Here is a 16,623-nt window from a genome sequence, read left to right as displayed (position 1 = left end):
GAGAACCACGCGAGGCTCTAAAGATGACACACACCTCCCCCAAATGCAATGCAAGCGCGAGATAAACAAGTAAACATACATCCAATCAACCAATCATACATTCGTGAGCGAGGGAGCAGTTTGAGACGTACGTGAGACAAAAAGGTCCTAAAAATGGAAGATGCAACCCTAATATCCACATGCCACGCATAAAAAGGGTAGAAAAAGGAAACGAATGGCTAAGTCAAATGCTTGGACCCACTTAGGAAGTCCCCAGTGGAGTCGCCAACTGTCGCGCCCCACTTTTTGAATGTGTGTAGTGTTGTGGTGATGTGAGTGTGTGTGAGAGTGAGTAGTGTGTATGATATAATGTGAACGTGTGTGAAATGAAAAAGTAAAAGGCCATGGGATTGTGAAATGCGACGTTTGGCCATATAAAGTTCAAAAAAGGGTTTTTGTGTATGAAAATGGAGTCGCCACTTGGTATAGAGTTAGGGTGTACCAAGTCACCCAAAAATGTTTTTTGTTTTTGAATGAAAAAAATAAATAAACCCTTTTAAGAACTTTTGGGTCTACGTAACCAAAAAGAGGGATCGGGGGTCACATTTGATAAGGGAGAAGGCAAAGGCAAGGCCTAAGGCACTCCCTCACCCTAGCCAAGGCTAGTTGCGTGACTTAACCCAACTTTTCCTAATTTTTCTACCCAAGGTATGTATCGCGTGTTGGATATGACTATATGAATGCAAAAACCTAGACCTAGGGGGACATGGGGGAAATTTCTCTTCAAAGGTTGAGTGGTGCCAATCACATTAATTGTGAAACCCAATAATGATCCTTTGGAGAGGTCACACATAATCCTAAATGACGTAAAAATGAGTGGAATGCATGCCATGTGAAAATGTGAGTTTGTGTGAAGTGAGAAAAGTGATAAAAATAATAGGATGTAAGTGGAGGTGTGCAAATGTATTTACAAGGTAAGGTGAGTAAAGAATGATAATGTGAAAATAACATAAAGTGCATGTGTGCGAGTGATATGGTATAAAGTGTGAGTAGTTAAGTGAAAACGTCCAAAAGTAGTGTGAAGTGAGAATGTGGAAAAAGGGATAGAATATCAAGTAGAAGTGTATAGGATAGCGAATAAATGAAATGCATGAATCCTATAGGAATGCATCAAGACGGGAACGGGGAGTCCTAACTTTGTGACTTTAATCTTCCCTTTGATTAGAAGGGGGAACTAGCGTGCTAAGGCTATTTGTGGAGCCACACTCGCTCGTTTCCCTTATCGAAAGGGGACTCTTCAAGCAAATGTACCCTACAACTAACATGAGGTGCAAAAATCCTAAAATAAGGGGAAAACGGGTTCGAGGAGCATGCCAAATGATAAAACTAAGAAAAATGCATGAAATGTAGTGAACATGCAAGTATGCACTAACGAAAAGGGACGGCCTATTGGGTCTAGCGTTGGACTAGCCCTTTCTATGAATTCCTACTAGCATTGGACTAGTGGAAACGGAACAAAGAACCACAACTAGCGTTGGACTAGTGTGGTGACGGGAAAAGGGGCCACTACTAGCGTTGGACTAGTGTGGTGACGTGCATTCATCCATCATATTCGTCCATGGCTATGGAAAGCAAATAGACATGCCAAACACTCATAAACACGTAACACGTAACACTTAGCATGCTCGACTAGATGCAAGAGCCTAATAAAGCACTTAACACATAACACATAGGCATGCAACCCAACTAATGAATCTATTACATTTGCTAACTAAAACAAAAGGGAAAGGGAAAATGGACCAAATTGCTCGCCAAACCCTATCTATTACAAGCCAAGAGGTGTACACATACTCCATAATGAATAACTTAAATAAAAGCAAAAGTAAATGAAATAAATGCAAGGAATTAAAGAAAGGCAAGGAAAGCGAAGTAGACATGCATATTCACATAACACGTAGGAGCACGTAGGGTCAAATGAAGTGCAAATAAGGGATAGAGTGTACCTCCCTTGAATCGACGCCCTAATGAAGTGAAATTACTAATTTACCCTCCAAAACAATAAATGGGTCAAGGTACCACTTTAATTGATAACTAAGTAACACGAGACAAAATTAAATGTAAGGATAAAAATCAAACACGAAATAAAATTAATCACAACGGAAAATACCTAACAAATCATGTATGTTAAAGAAATTAAGGCAAACAAAACCTAATTGAAATAATCGAGGAATTCTAAAACGAGATACTAACATTGGCGACTCGAAGTGAAATTCGCCAAATTAAACGCTAAATTTATAAAGGAGGAGATGAAACTTATTTATTTGAATTAAACGATGAAAATAGCCAAGATTTGGATCAATGGAAATCAAAACGATAAATTCCAAGAAAGAAAGGAAAAAGAAAGAAAACCATTAAACTTTTCCTAATTCATCCTAAATTCATAAAATCTGTTCACAATCACAATGAAGACACATCAAAGCAAGAAAAACATTTTTTTTTGAAGGACAAAATCGATCAAATTATTCAAATACTTGGGCCATAGTGCAACAAAAGGGGACTTGGGGGGTTAAAAAACAATTTCCTTAGACATTTTCATGCAAAAGCATGCAACCCACGTAGAAAGCTTTCATTACTTCTGCAATTCATGTATGAAGCTTGCTGCAATCCTATCTTCTGTTATAGCAACAACAATAGCAACCAGAACAAAACACGTGATCTTGCATAAATGAAGTCTTTTCATGTAACTCTAATGCTTAGCCATCATTATAACTAGATAACATAGGATTTGGAGCCCAACATAAGATCATGCAGCTGGATGAGTCTACTCTATTCTACAACAAAATCTGGAAATTATCTAACAAAGACAAACAGCCATAAGCCACGGCAAACTTTAAACAACTATCTCAACAAAGATCCCTCCCCAAGTTCCCATCAACTTCATCATCCCCAAATACTTCATCATACATGCAAGAGCCAAAACGAAGATGATTTCTATGCAAATTTGGTACAAAAACCATTCCAGCAACAAAAAGACTTTCAGCAACAACGAATGAAGCTTGCTGCAATTTTCTTACCAATTCAGATTTTTATCACAGCTTTGATTAGATGTTTTTAAAACCCAACATCACAACCCTAAACCAAGCCACTAACTATACCACCACCATGACCCAAACAAGCTGGAAACTCAAGAAGATATCATGCAAAATTCTGGAACACTTGTACAAATGATTCAGCAGTTTCGATGGTTCATATTAGCCAGTGTTCAAGCGTAATTCAAATATTTCTTTTGACCCAAATAGGCAAACTCAGCACAAATCTTTCCTTTTCTTACCTTCGGCATGAGATTAAGCATGCAAGTCATGTATGAAAGCCCAACAAACCAGTCACGGAAAAGAAAACATCACAGAAAAATGTGACAGCTTTGCTGCGAATTTCATAGCTTCAAACTTGCGTAGGTTATGTTAAACTCACCATTGTTACCACAACCCACATATCGGACTACCAGCCAATAAGCAAAACTTACCATTTTGCTCCATTTAATCCTAAAGCCAACATCAAACATTACAGAAACAACCAAAACAGCTAAGCAACACATAAGGAAATCATCCGAAATAGACTTGTTCAAAGTCTTTATACCATTTTCTGGATTCTGCTCGTTCATCATACGAACAGAAATTATAAGCTTAAACAAGCATTCATGACACTAGCTTAAAGAAACTAAATTTCTACCTTGAAAATTGATCTAAAATAAACCCTACTACAGATTTGTTTCTGTCGGAAAAAATTCTGGATGAAGATTAATCCAAGTTGGAAAACTTTTCTGCAATATCTTTTCGGCCAAGACATAAACAAGCAGAATACCGACTCATTACCCCAACTTCAGATTTCTCATGACCCAAATAAGGACCCTCAAACGCATTGAAGCTGAGACAGAACCAGTAAACAACAAAAACATGCAAGCTAACGACTAAAGATAGCAGCTTTTAGGCTGTACAATAAAAAGGGAACTCCTGAAACATCATCTGTCCAACAACCAGATTTCGTATGAAATGAAAAATAGGCAAGAGAAAGGGTCGAAGGCTACCTGTTCACCATCTTTGGATTTGCAGCTTCAGTTTGAATGCAAAACAGATTTGGATGAGGTAGCTACCTGGGCTTCTATCGGTCTCCCTCCTGTTTGCCTCCCTGATTTTGCTGCTCTCCACCGTCAACTTAGAACCTCTGTAGCCCTTTCTTTCTATAGCCGCCAACTGCCCCTTTCCCACCTTGCTTTCTCTCGCTTTTTCTCACTTCTCCGTTTGCAGCCTCACCTTAGCTCTCTATCCGTTCACTCTCTACCCAACTCCCTCGTTCTCTCTTGCTTTCCGTTTTTCTTCCCGTTAGCTCCCCTCTAAAAACCTTGCGGCTGCTGCTTTATTTTCTCTTTTATATCCACTCACCAACCTTCTAAACCCTCACCCAAATGGTGAGGATGAAAGCTTACCCTTGCCTTCACATCTAGCCTTCCAAAGGGCATCCGTGGCTGTCCTTTGCAAACTACAAAAAAAAAAAATGCAGCTTGCATGCTGCGGCTATCTATCTTTTTTTTTCTAAGTAAAAAAAATTAATAATAAAGCTAAATAATAATAAAAAACTACAACTTAAGTAATATCACATCAAAATATACGAACTAAAACAACAAAATTGCCATTTTTCAAAATTTTTCATTTTTCACTTTCCATTGCTTTTTCCTCTTTTTCTTTTTCTCTTTTTTTTTTTATTTCCAAATGAACTAAACAATTAACAAAATAAATTAAGTAAAGAATTGACTAAAATAGAAAAAATAAAAAAAAAATGCTAATTTTAGTAATAATTCTCCTTTTTTCCCCTTTTTTTTTCTCAATCGAATTAGTAGATAAAACAAATGCTTGTAAACTAATTAAAATACAATAAGAGACACGAAACAGGAATCAACCAAAATAAATCTAAAATTGGAGCAAATAAATCCAAAATTAAACTAATTTAAAAGATAAAATTCGAAACCAAAAATTTGGTGTCTACATGCGGCATGTTCTCCAGTCTAGAAAGATGATCAGCAACTAAATTCTCGGATCCTTTTTTATCTTTGATCTCCAAATCAAATTCCTGCAATAATAAAATCCATCGAATTAGTCGCGATTTTGCATCTTTCTTATTTAACAAATATTTGAGTGCTGCATGGTCGGTATAAATGATAACTTTAGATCCTACTAAATACGATCTAAATTTATCCATATGCAAAAATCACTGCTAGCAACTCCTTCGCTATTGTTGCATAGTTGACTTGGGCTTCATTTAATATTTTACTTGCATAATAAATGACAGAAGTCGTTTATCACGTTTTTGCCCAAGAACAGCCCCAACTTCAAAATCACTTGCATCACACATCAATTCGAATGGCACGCTCCAATCCGGTGATGCTATTATGGGTGCAGAGACAAGTTCCTTCTTCAACCTATTAAAAGCAAATAAACACTCATCATTAAAGTGAAAAGGAACATCTTTTGCAAGTAATTCACATAAAGATTTAACAATTTTTGAGAAATCCTTAATAAACCGTCGATAAAATCCCACATGTCCAAGAAAGCTGCGAATGCCTTTCACATTGGTCGGTGGAGGCATTCTCTCAATAACCTCTATTTTGGCTCGATCAACCTCAATACCTTCTGAGAAAATTTTGTGGCCTAACACAATACCTTCACAAACCATGAAGTGACATTTTTTCCAATTGAGTACAAGGTTTGTTTCTTCATATCTCTGCAAAATTAGACACTACAAGAAATTTGGTCATTAGTGACAACATTTCTCAGCGACGAAAAAAAATTGTCACAAAATGGGGTCCTTTAACCACAATACAGAAAGTTGTCACAATTGAGTCAAGGGAACCAACACATCAGTGACGACCTTGCATTGTCGTCACAATTCGATTCCCGCCAAGAGCCATGGAGAGAGCGGGAACTGCAACAGTGACAACTTTTTAAAAGTTGTCAGTATTAATAGCACTTTCTTTGACAACTTTGCAGTTGTTGTCACTGATAACATTGTATAGCCATTAGTGACAACCTAGTCTTGTCACTGTTTGATTTAAAATATTGATTGCTTTTTGCAACTATTACTCCTAATTTTTTATAATCATTATGTGTTCTCTAATGGTTTTTAACTGTTATATACTTATGAGCCTCCTTATTAGTTTAATTGCCTTGTATATGTAATAATTTCATTAGAATAAAAATAATTAAAAAATAAAAAATTCATTAGTGTAAATAAACTGATGACTACTTAATTTAGAATGATTATTAGTTAATTTGATATGAATATAAATAAGAGTTTTCAAATTGAACTAGCTATCGCAGTGGATAAATCCTAAACTCCATACTTAATTACCTAATACACTTTATGTATTAGTTTAATTGTGCATTTTTTTCTTATTTGAAGATAATGGATAAATAGTGAAGTTTTGTATTGAATGTTACTTGAACGTGCGCTATTTAAAATGTGCTTTGTTAATTGAATATGCTCTATTTAAAATTTCTACCAATTACAATTTTGACACAGTATGATTAATAATTTTTGAGACAGTATGGTTAACAACAAATGGTTAATAATACATTAGTAAATTATTTTCAAAAAATTTAATATGTTAGTAAATTCAAATAAAAGTTAAAGTTACAAAATTGATTGAATTAACTAGTACCGAAATTTTGTGACGACAAAATAGTAAAAATGTTGGCGGGGACTCTTTTGTTGAAAATTGGGAGAAAGCAGCACTCTTTAACTCATAGTACTCTCCAGACCGTTCCTTTTCCCAAACTCCCCACTGACTCTTCACTTTTCTATCTCACATCCCTCAAAGAAGAGAAAACACTCTCCATTTTCCATAAACTCTCGACCAAATATGGATTCCCCAAGCTGAAATCGATTCATTCTCCCCTAACTCTAAGGTAAGTCCTCTCATATCTCTCCTTGTTTTTCTTATTTTTCCCCCAATTACGTTGCCCTAATTTTTTTTCTTTTAGATTGTTTGAGTTGTGGGTTCAATAATCTCATAGAAAGATTTAAGTTGTGGGTGCAATAATCTCCTTCTCCGTTGCATTAGTTCTTCCATGTATTAGAGCTTCCATCCTCAATTCTCCAGATTACCGAAAAGCCCATAGACACTAAGAACTTAAAAAAAAATACAGGAATGGGATTAATCAGGACTGTTTTTCATTCTTGGTAGGTATGTTTTTGGGGTATATTTAGCCCAAAACTACAACGTCCCCACTGTTCTAAAGCTCCGGACTACTAGTTTGGTAATTATCAACCACATTGAAGAAAATTACCGTAAGCCCAAGAATCGACACATGGGTGAGTAGTTGGTCAGCATTTCTGGCGTTATGTTTAGTCCACCAGGTGTTTGATTTGAGTTTGTTTTTTGTTTAGGGGATACCTTTTGGGAGGATTTTTTTGATATAGAGAGAAAGGTGTTTTGCAGGTCTGGGGTTTATAAAATTTAGTGGAAGGATTACGAATTTAGTTATAGATGTTGGAAGAGGGAAATAAGAGAATTTTAAAGAATAAGACACTTCAAATTTTGCAAGTAGAAATGTCCCCAAAGATGGTCAAATGTTTTGTTCAAGTATTCTGCAATCTGTCCAGCATCTTGTATGGTCTATTTTGTCTCATTTAATCCTGTTACTGTCTTACTGTTGTATTTTTTGCTTGTTAAAAAGTCATCTTTGGATCATAGATTACTTTTGATTAGCTAAAATGATCTCTGGAACATAGTCATCCCTGGTTGTTAAAAATCATTTACCACTAATTAGCTGAAACACAGATTACGCTTGACTATGCTTGATTGTAAACTATGCTTGATTGTAACGACTATGCTTGACTATCCTTTAACTTTTGAGCAATAATGTTCTATTTAAATTCATAGTTTCAGGCCTTATTAGATCCATCTATATATGTACAATTTGATTTGAATTAGACTCCAAAACCTTAAATTGTTTGTCCTATGATTTGTATTTTTTTTTTCAATGCTTGAAGCTGCTGACTTGGGTTCGGTGTCCCAGTAGGAGGTTGTCATTTAGCTACTTATACTGATTATGTCTTTGTATACATGGCTAGAATATATGGGTTCATGCTGCATCAGCTAGTCAAAAAATTGCTGCAGCATCATCAAGGGATGGATTGGCATCTCCTACATCTGTTGAGATGCAAACATATGAGCCTCCCACTGCAGCAGGTTGTATCTAACCAGTCCGTTGGTGGAAATAATACACCTAATGAGAGCAAGGATCTTCATGACAATGGAAATGGTTTGTAAGATCTACTTGTAACTGCATTACAACTTAATATATCTCATGTCATGTTTCATTATTTATATTAATAATCTTCTAAATTGTGACAACTTGCTGTATTGTGGTTAAAGGACCCCATTCTGGTTGTTGTCGTTGGTAGTGTAAAATGTTGATCGCACTTTCTGCTTCTTTCCCTCATTAGACAAACCTATCCAACAAACTTAGAAAACATTAAATTAGATGTGTTTTGCTACTAGTTTTTGGGGTTGGTTTAGTTTATCTAACAAGCTAATTGGGGCTTTTGTATGGGTACGCAGAACAGGAATAGATGGGATGTTATGTGCTTGATTTGACCCAGTTTTTTTCCTCCTCAAATTGAATATGATTGAGTAGGCTGGGTATGTGTCATATGGAGGGGTTGTTCATGACTAGAAATCTGCTTCGGTTATTCTTTTTCAGACTTGGGAGTTGATGTTGTATAGTTTAAGATGTATAATTTTAGGAATGGCTTAAATTAATTGGAGCTTTCTTTTGCATCTTTTGTAATGGTACATAATCTATCTTGTTTTTAATGAATTGTTGTTATTTGTTCCTGACATGGACTTTAGTGAAAATGTGTTTTATTTGATTGGGTTTTCATTGTTGGTATTTGGCAAATTTAAGTTTCCATACATAGTGCTCTGTCTTCGGTATAATATTACATGTTCTTATTCTTGATGTTAGGATAAAGGGCTGCATAAACATGGATAGGAGCTGGATGTCAATTAAGAATTACCTAGATCCTAAATATTTAGATGGAGTCAATGAACCTAAATATTTAGGATGAGAGCTGAATGAAACTCAGGTCTGCGTCAAGCTGCAAAACCTGATGCATAGCAGCCTGCGAACCTGATGTACAACAAACAATAAGTGTCCATCAACGTTTTCCAGCAACTTTATACCAAGAATCCCATCGGTTAAGCTAGAAAGTATTTTAACAGTGGTGCGGTTTACTACCCAAGTTCCAGCCATTAAAAGTAGATTTTTTGCCCACTCTAAATTTCACATGCAACTCCAGATAGTGAACATGCTAACATACTTCCTGAGTTCAGTTCCTTTACACTTGATCAGGCAAGAAAATTGAAAGGAACTGCCTTTACACTACTTTGGTCCAAGCTGATAAGTTTCTAGGAAAGAAACTAGCTTTACTACCTAGCTTTACTTCGGTCCAACCTCAACTCTTCCATGTATCAGAATTCATCTAGAATATATACGTAGAAGGTGATGGTGTTTTAGCTATATTATCTGGTCTTTTCTACCCGACACTTCAAGCGTAGATCAGTTCACCCCTCAACCTTCTCCTCGGCTGGAAAAGAATGAGAATTTCTGGTGTCTTTTTGGCTGCAAATGGAGCTGGACTCTGGTTTCCTCTCTTGGTTGAAGTAGAAGCAGAAGCTTTGTTTTCTCTCTTTCTCAAATCTTTCCCTCAGGAAGACAATTTTCCTCCACTCCCTTAGCTCTCTCTCTTGTTTATCTCTCGGCCTTAGTGTTTAGGAAAGCTCAGATTACTTCTTTTCGGTGGGAAGTGGTAGACAGGAGGTTATAAGGTGCATTCCCTCGGTTCTACTGCCTAAACCGACCTTTATTCATTTCTCAATGCACCGCTTCTACTAGCAGCTTTAGGAGCTGTTTCCATTGTTTTTTTTTCCTTCACTCACTGCCCCAAATTCAGCTAACTTCCACACTTCACTGCTTAGCTTCTATTAGGTGTTTGTGTTCGGTTCAATGAAATGCATTCTTTTCTCTCGTGGTTTCTACATTCTGATAACTCAAAATGACCGCATGGTAGTTAGTCTAGGATTTTAAGGTTAGTTTGGTCTTTTAGTTGTAGTTTAATTGCTCTTCAAGGCCTAAAATTTTTATGATTTCATGTATGAATTCCTAACTTCATTTGAATTTTCATGGAAAATTTCTTACGTTAATCTAGTCGATTTTGACATATTTAGTTTTAAGAAATACTTATTAGACATGTTCTAGTTAAACTTCTAATGTATGTTACGTGCCTAGTAATATTTGCAATTAACACAATTTACGATATGTACGTCATATATTTATTTAATTTGTAAAATTTTTTTCTAATATCACAGTAAATAAAATATAATATTTTAGGGTGTACACTTAATTTCTCGGGTTCTCACAGCTTTTGCCAATACTATATTGTTTCAATAGCCGTTTGCAATGAACTTTACTTGAATTGAAGCTATGTACACAGCCAATTGATTAACAATGATTTATTATGTACTTAATTTGTTATGTTCATGTGAATCAACTGCATTTTTGGGTAGATAAGCTAACCAAAGTTACTTTTACTTTGATGTTTTGCTCGTCTCCATATTTACAACTTATTTTTCTTCCTTAATGCAGAAAATGGCTGTTCATTCAACCTTTTTGGAAGATCAACGAATATTACTGAAATTTCCAACACTAGAGTCCATGCCTTTGACTGACCGACATTGGAGATGAATATGTCTTTTGTTCATGCAGCTCACTTACAAGTTTTCTATTTCTTTATTTCAGTAGTCTTTTGTAAAACGACCTTAATTTGATGTGAAATTTGGGATGCTAGACCCCTTATAGAAACATTTATTTTGCGATGTAAAACTTATATGACATTTGGAGATAATTTGTGGTATATTGGCATGCAGCTTCTAATGCAATTACAATTTTTATTTGTTTTTTAATGGCATGCAAGATATATTATTTTTCATTTTTAGATATAATTGTAGCAGGAAAATCTTCAAAATTCATGGTGATAAAGTGTTGCCACTGAATCAGAATTCTCCATTGATAACAACCTGTTGTTATAGAATTAAAAAGTGTTTAGTGACAACAAAAGTTGTCAGTAATTGGTCTATACCAATGACAACTATGAATTAGTTTTAGTGACGACATTGCTTTGTACATCATTGACAAGATACTATGTCATCACTAAAAGTATAATAATTATTGACGAAACCAGTTGTCACAAAACAGTCCCATTCACTGACGACTTTTAGAATCGTCACTATGTACTTTTACCGACGGGCCTTCAGTGACGACTCTGTGACAACTAGAAAGTTGTCAATAAAAGTTATCAGTGACGATTTTTTATTTTTTTGTGACAAAAATGGCTTGTCACTGAAGACCAATTTTCTTGTAGTGAGATCTAAATTGTTAAGACAATCATCATAAGTAGATCCAAATACAGAAAAATCATCCATGAAGATTTCCATAATTTTCTCATTAAAATCAGAGAAAATTGTCATCATGCATCGTTGGAAGGTGGCCGGTGCATTGCACAGTCCAAAAGGCATCCTTCGAAATGCAAAAGTGCCGTAAGGACAAGTGAATGTAGTTTTCTCTTGATCTTCCGGTGCAATGACTATTTGATTGTATCCTGAAAAACCATCCAAGAAACAATAAAATTCATATTTGGCCAACCTTTCTACCATTTGATCAAGAAAAGGAAAAGGAAAATGATCCTTTCTAGTAGCTGCATTCAGTTTTCTGTAATCAATACAAACTTGCCAACCAACCACAACTCTAGAGGGAATCATTTCATCATTTTTACCATGTACTATGGTTATCCCCCCTTTCTTTGGCACTACATGAATAGGAAAAATCCAAACACTATCAGAAATTGAAAAAATTATACCTGCATCCAACCATTTAAGGATTTCTACTCTTACCACTTCTTTCATGTTTGGATTTAACCTTCTTTGAGTTTCAACCACTGGTTTAGAATTCTCTTCCAATAAAATCCTGTGCATACAAATAGTTGGACTAATTCCTTTGATATCAGAAATTGTCCATCCTATAGCCTTTAAATGCTTACTCAAAACACGTAAGAGCTTGTCTAGTTGTTCCTCATCTAATGCTGAATTTACAATCACAGGCAGTGTCTCTTTTTCTCCAAGAAACGCATATTTGAGATGCTTAGGTAGCGGTTTAAGCTCAAGCTGCGGTGCTTGCTCACATGATGGTGGAGGTAGCCCTTTGCTCAGTCCTAACTCCTCATATGCATTTCTCCTTTTATAAGGAACCTGTGCCTGTAAAAATTCAGTCATTTCTTCAATTTGTTCCTCTTGTATACCTATACCATTAAGACAAAATTCAAGAGAATCATTATCAAGATTAATTTGACACATTTCTAATGCCAATTCATCACATATGTCAACCGAATAAACATGGTCGGTAAAATAGGGATATTTCTCCACTTTACTCAAATCAAATTCCACTTCCTCTTCACCGATTTGAAACTTAAACTTACCTCGTTTGACATCTATTATTGTACCTGCAATGGCCAGAAATGGTCTACCAAGTATAATAGGTACATTTACATCTTCCTCCTTATCTAAAACAACAAAATCGACAGGAATAATGAATTTCTGCACTTTAATCAGCACATTCTCTAATATGCCCATTGGATGTCTAATAGACCTATCAGCCAATTGCAAGGAAATGTTAGTACGTTTCAACTCTTTCAACCCCAATTGCCTAGCCACAGTTAAAGGGATCAATGACACACTTGCACCAAGATCACAAAGTGCTTTAGAAAATAATACATTACCGATAGTGCAAGGAACTGTGAAACTCCCTGGATCTTTCAACTTGGGTGGCAATTTATTTTGTATGATTGCACTACATTCTTCCGTTAATGCAATTGTCTCACTATCTACCAACTTCCTTTTCTTGGTCATTATCTTCTTGAGAAACTTTGCGTATGAATGAATCTGCAAAATAGCATCTACAAAAGGAATGTTAATAAGTAATTGTTTAAAAATGTTGACAAATTTCTCAAATTCTTTGTCATTTCTTGAAGGCTTCAATCTTTGAGGGAATGGCACCGGTGGAGGAATTGGTGTTGCATCTTCCATTTGTAGTTCATTTTCCTCCATCTTTTCTTTCCCTTTTTCTTCCTTGCTTTCCTCTCCTAACTCACTCAATTTCTTATTTTCTCTTCTTTCAAACTCTCTTCCACTTCCAACTACCGGCGGCTCAACTAATTCTTTACCACTACGGAGGGTTATAGCCTTCATATGCTCCCTTGAGTTCACCTCAGTCTTACTAGGTAAATCCCCTTGGTTACGATTATTAACCGCATTAGCAATTTGGCCTAATTGGACCTCAACATTCCTGTACATATTGGTGAGTTGGTCCATTCTTCCCTCAATTCTTTCAAACCGTTGAGTAGTGGCACTAGCTAACTTTTTAATTTTATCATTTGATACATTGGCTAGCTTTTCAATCGCCAATTCCTAAGCTGGTTTGGACTCATGCAGTGGTTGCTTTTATTGAAAACCCGGTGGATTAACTGGTCTTTGTTGGTTCCCTTGATCTTTCCATCCAAAATTCGGGTGATTATGCCATCCTGGATTATAAGTATTGGAGTATGGATTGTTTTGGGGTGGCGGTTGTAATTGTTGAGATATTGAACCTGTTCACTGCTAGAACACATAAAATCATCATGATCTCCGCCGCAAGTGGTACAACATGCAACAACTACTCCTTGATTAGAACTAGAACCAACTTGCCTATTAAGTATCTTAACCACATTGTCCATTTTTGCACTTAACATATTCAAGGTATCTACTTCGAGCATACCTGCAGTTCTCCTTGAATTACCTCATTCGTTTGCCCATTGGTAGTTGTTAGCAGTCATTTCTTCGATCAATTGCTGAGCTTCCTCAGCTGTCTTTCCCATTAAAGCTCCTCCCGCTGCAGCATCTACATGCGTCTTTGTTGAATAGGTGAAACCATTGTAAAATGTTTGGACTACTAGCCAATCGGGTAGACCATAATGAGGACATCTTCGTTGCAATTCCCGATAGTGCTCCCAAGCTTCATACAATGTCTCTCCTTCCTGATAAGAGTTTATTTTACGTATTTTTAAGTGCATTTTATTAGTTAATTTTGAGTTGATTATTTAGTTTTATAAATAAAATAAAGAGGTTTTTGGTAAAATTATATATTTTTGGTAAAAGTGGATAATATTGCATTTCTATTGATTTTAATGGTAAAAACTTCATTTTTATGCAGGAATGATGATTCAATCACCAAAGGATGTCAAATGAGGTAAAAAAATAGAGATTTGGTGATGAATTCAAGTGGCAACAAGAAGAATGAAGTGAAAAATGTTCAAGTGAGGAAATGCAATACAAGTCAGTTTTGACACTCTTCAGTATTTTGACCATATCTGGAGCTACACTTATCGGATTGAGGTGATCTTTATACCATTTTAAAGCTAAGAAAGAGACCTACAATTCGTATGAATACATCGAAATCCATTTCTGCCATCTTCATGGGCAAAACGTTGGAATACAGAAGCTGCATTCTGTGGTCGGAAGTTAAAACAGAGGTTTGAACAGGTGACAGTATTTCGATCATATCTCAGGTTACAATGCTCCGATTTGGATGATTCTTGAAGCATTGGAAAGCTAACTCAAAGGGCTACAACTTTTGTGTTTTGCACAAAAGCTAGTTTGGCCTTTATCATGGAGAAAATCGCAGTTGAAATAAGGCCAGAGTGAAAACGCGAGTAGACAAAACGCGAGTTTATACCGCGTTTTGTGTAGGCGCGTTTTATAGCCGAAATTCTGCAATTTGACTCAGTCAATTCTCTTGTGTGCATACCACTTTCCAGCTATAAGATGCAAGGGAATTCGGTGCACATGCTTCTGCAATAAAAGAGAAGACCAAATGAGTGTGGACAAAAGGAAACATCATATCTTTGACTTCTTTTTACAAAATCTGAGTGGAGGAAATTATGAAGTGAGAGGAATGGAATTTCTACCACCTTTTATGCAGAAATACAGGGGAGAAGCCAGGAGGACCAGACGTAGCTAGTTTTCCTTCTTGCAACAAGTTTTCTCTCTAGTTAAGAGTTCTTAGATAAGCATTTAGAGTTTTCACTTGTAATCATATTGTGCAAGAACATAGCAGGAATTGGAGAGCTTCACCTTCAATTGGCTAAGCTTTCTTTTATCTTTCTTATACTTGTACTTTATGATGTTTTGCAGTAATAAACTTGTGAATTTGATTGTTAAATCATTCATGAGTAGCTAAACTCCTTCATCTAGGGAGTAGATGAAACTTATGGCTAAATAATACTAATTGAATGTGATTTACACTTGTTATATCTTGAGTTAACTTGTCTACTTGTGTAGCTGTGATTTCTTGTTATTGATTGATCACCAATAGCATGTTTATAGTGTTATTATTCAATGAGAATTGGTAATAACAATTGAAACACATGAGTAGTGCTTGAGTTGTATGTTCATGAAAATAGAGATACACTTAGGTGGATTATTGAGCATTTCATGAAATAAAACGGAGTAGTAGTAGTATTTCACCATGAAAATAGGGAAATCTATATTGCTCTAAGCCATTTCATCATGAAAATGAGACTTGGTAATCTTGGAAATAAATCTCTGGTTAAGCAAGAATAATAGCAAGAAGTAAATCCATTCATTTGTGTAGTTTATGCCATAAGTGGAATCTACATCCCTAGAATCTTCATTAAGTGAAATTTCTCTATTTGCATTCAGCATTTGTTAAACTAGATTTGTATATCAGATTTGTAGATTACAGCATTAGACTTTCTCTGCTCAAAAATTAATTGTAAGTCTAAATAATAGAGAGAACAGGGGCTTAGTAATTGTTTAAATTGCTCCTCGTGGGATCGACCCGATACGCATCTTGTACTAAAATTGCGACCTGTATACTTGCAGTCCAACGGGTGTAAAATCGGAATTAAACTTGCACTTAAAGTGAAAACCCGTCACTTCCTGTAGAGAGAAACTAGTTATATCCATTCTCAATTTAGCAGTTTTTCCAGGTGGAAAGAATTTATTAAGAAAAGCCTTAGCTAATTCATCCCAAGTTGTAAAAGTATTTGGAGGATGAGATTGTAGCCAAACCTTAGCCTTGTCCCTTAGTGAAAATGGAAACAATCGAAGTTTAATTGCATCTTCACTAACACCATTAAACTTAATTGTATCACAGATTTCAAGAAATGTTGACTAGTGAGAATTTGGATCTTCGGTGGCATTACCACCATATTGAGATTGTCGTACCATTTGAATCAGTGATGGTTTTATCTCAAAGTTATTAGCGTTTACCGTTGGCCTTACAATGCTAGTTTGAGAACCTTGTGCTCTCGGTAAAGCAAAATCTTGCAGAATTCTCCTATTTGATTCATTTTCCGCCATTTCTTCCTCAAATTGTAATTCTATCAAGATATCTTCTATTGGCTGCCAAACCTCTTGTTTTTCTTGATATAGTGTATTCCTCCTTTCTCTGCGTAATGTTCTTTCAATTTCAGGAT

General features: G+C 35.8%; 1 long non-coding RNA gene across 1 annotated transcript; it reads left to right on the top strand.

Annotated features, from left to right (window-relative positions):
* Positions 1–6,766: 6,766 nt before the first annotated feature.
* On the top strand, positions 6,767–10,994 carry LOC113775513. Its single transcript, XR_003468892.1, has 3 exons — positions 6,767–6,938; positions 8,107–8,297; positions 10,683–10,994. It is a non-coding gene; the product is annotated as an uncharacterized LOC113775513 (long non-coding RNA).
* The last annotated feature ends 5,629 nt before the right edge of the window (positions 10,995–16,623 follow it).

This window comes from Coffea eugenioides, chromosome 6 (genome assembly GCF_003713205.1).
Source record: "Coffea eugenioides isolate CCC68of chromosome 6, Ceug_1.0, whole genome shotgun sequence".
In the NCBI taxonomy this organism is placed as follows: domain Eukaryota; kingdom Viridiplantae; phylum Streptophyta; class Magnoliopsida; order Gentianales; family Rubiaceae; genus Coffea; species Coffea eugenioides.
The sequence above is the reverse complement of the archived record's forward strand: the minus strand, read 5'-3'. Positions and strand labels throughout refer to the sequence as shown.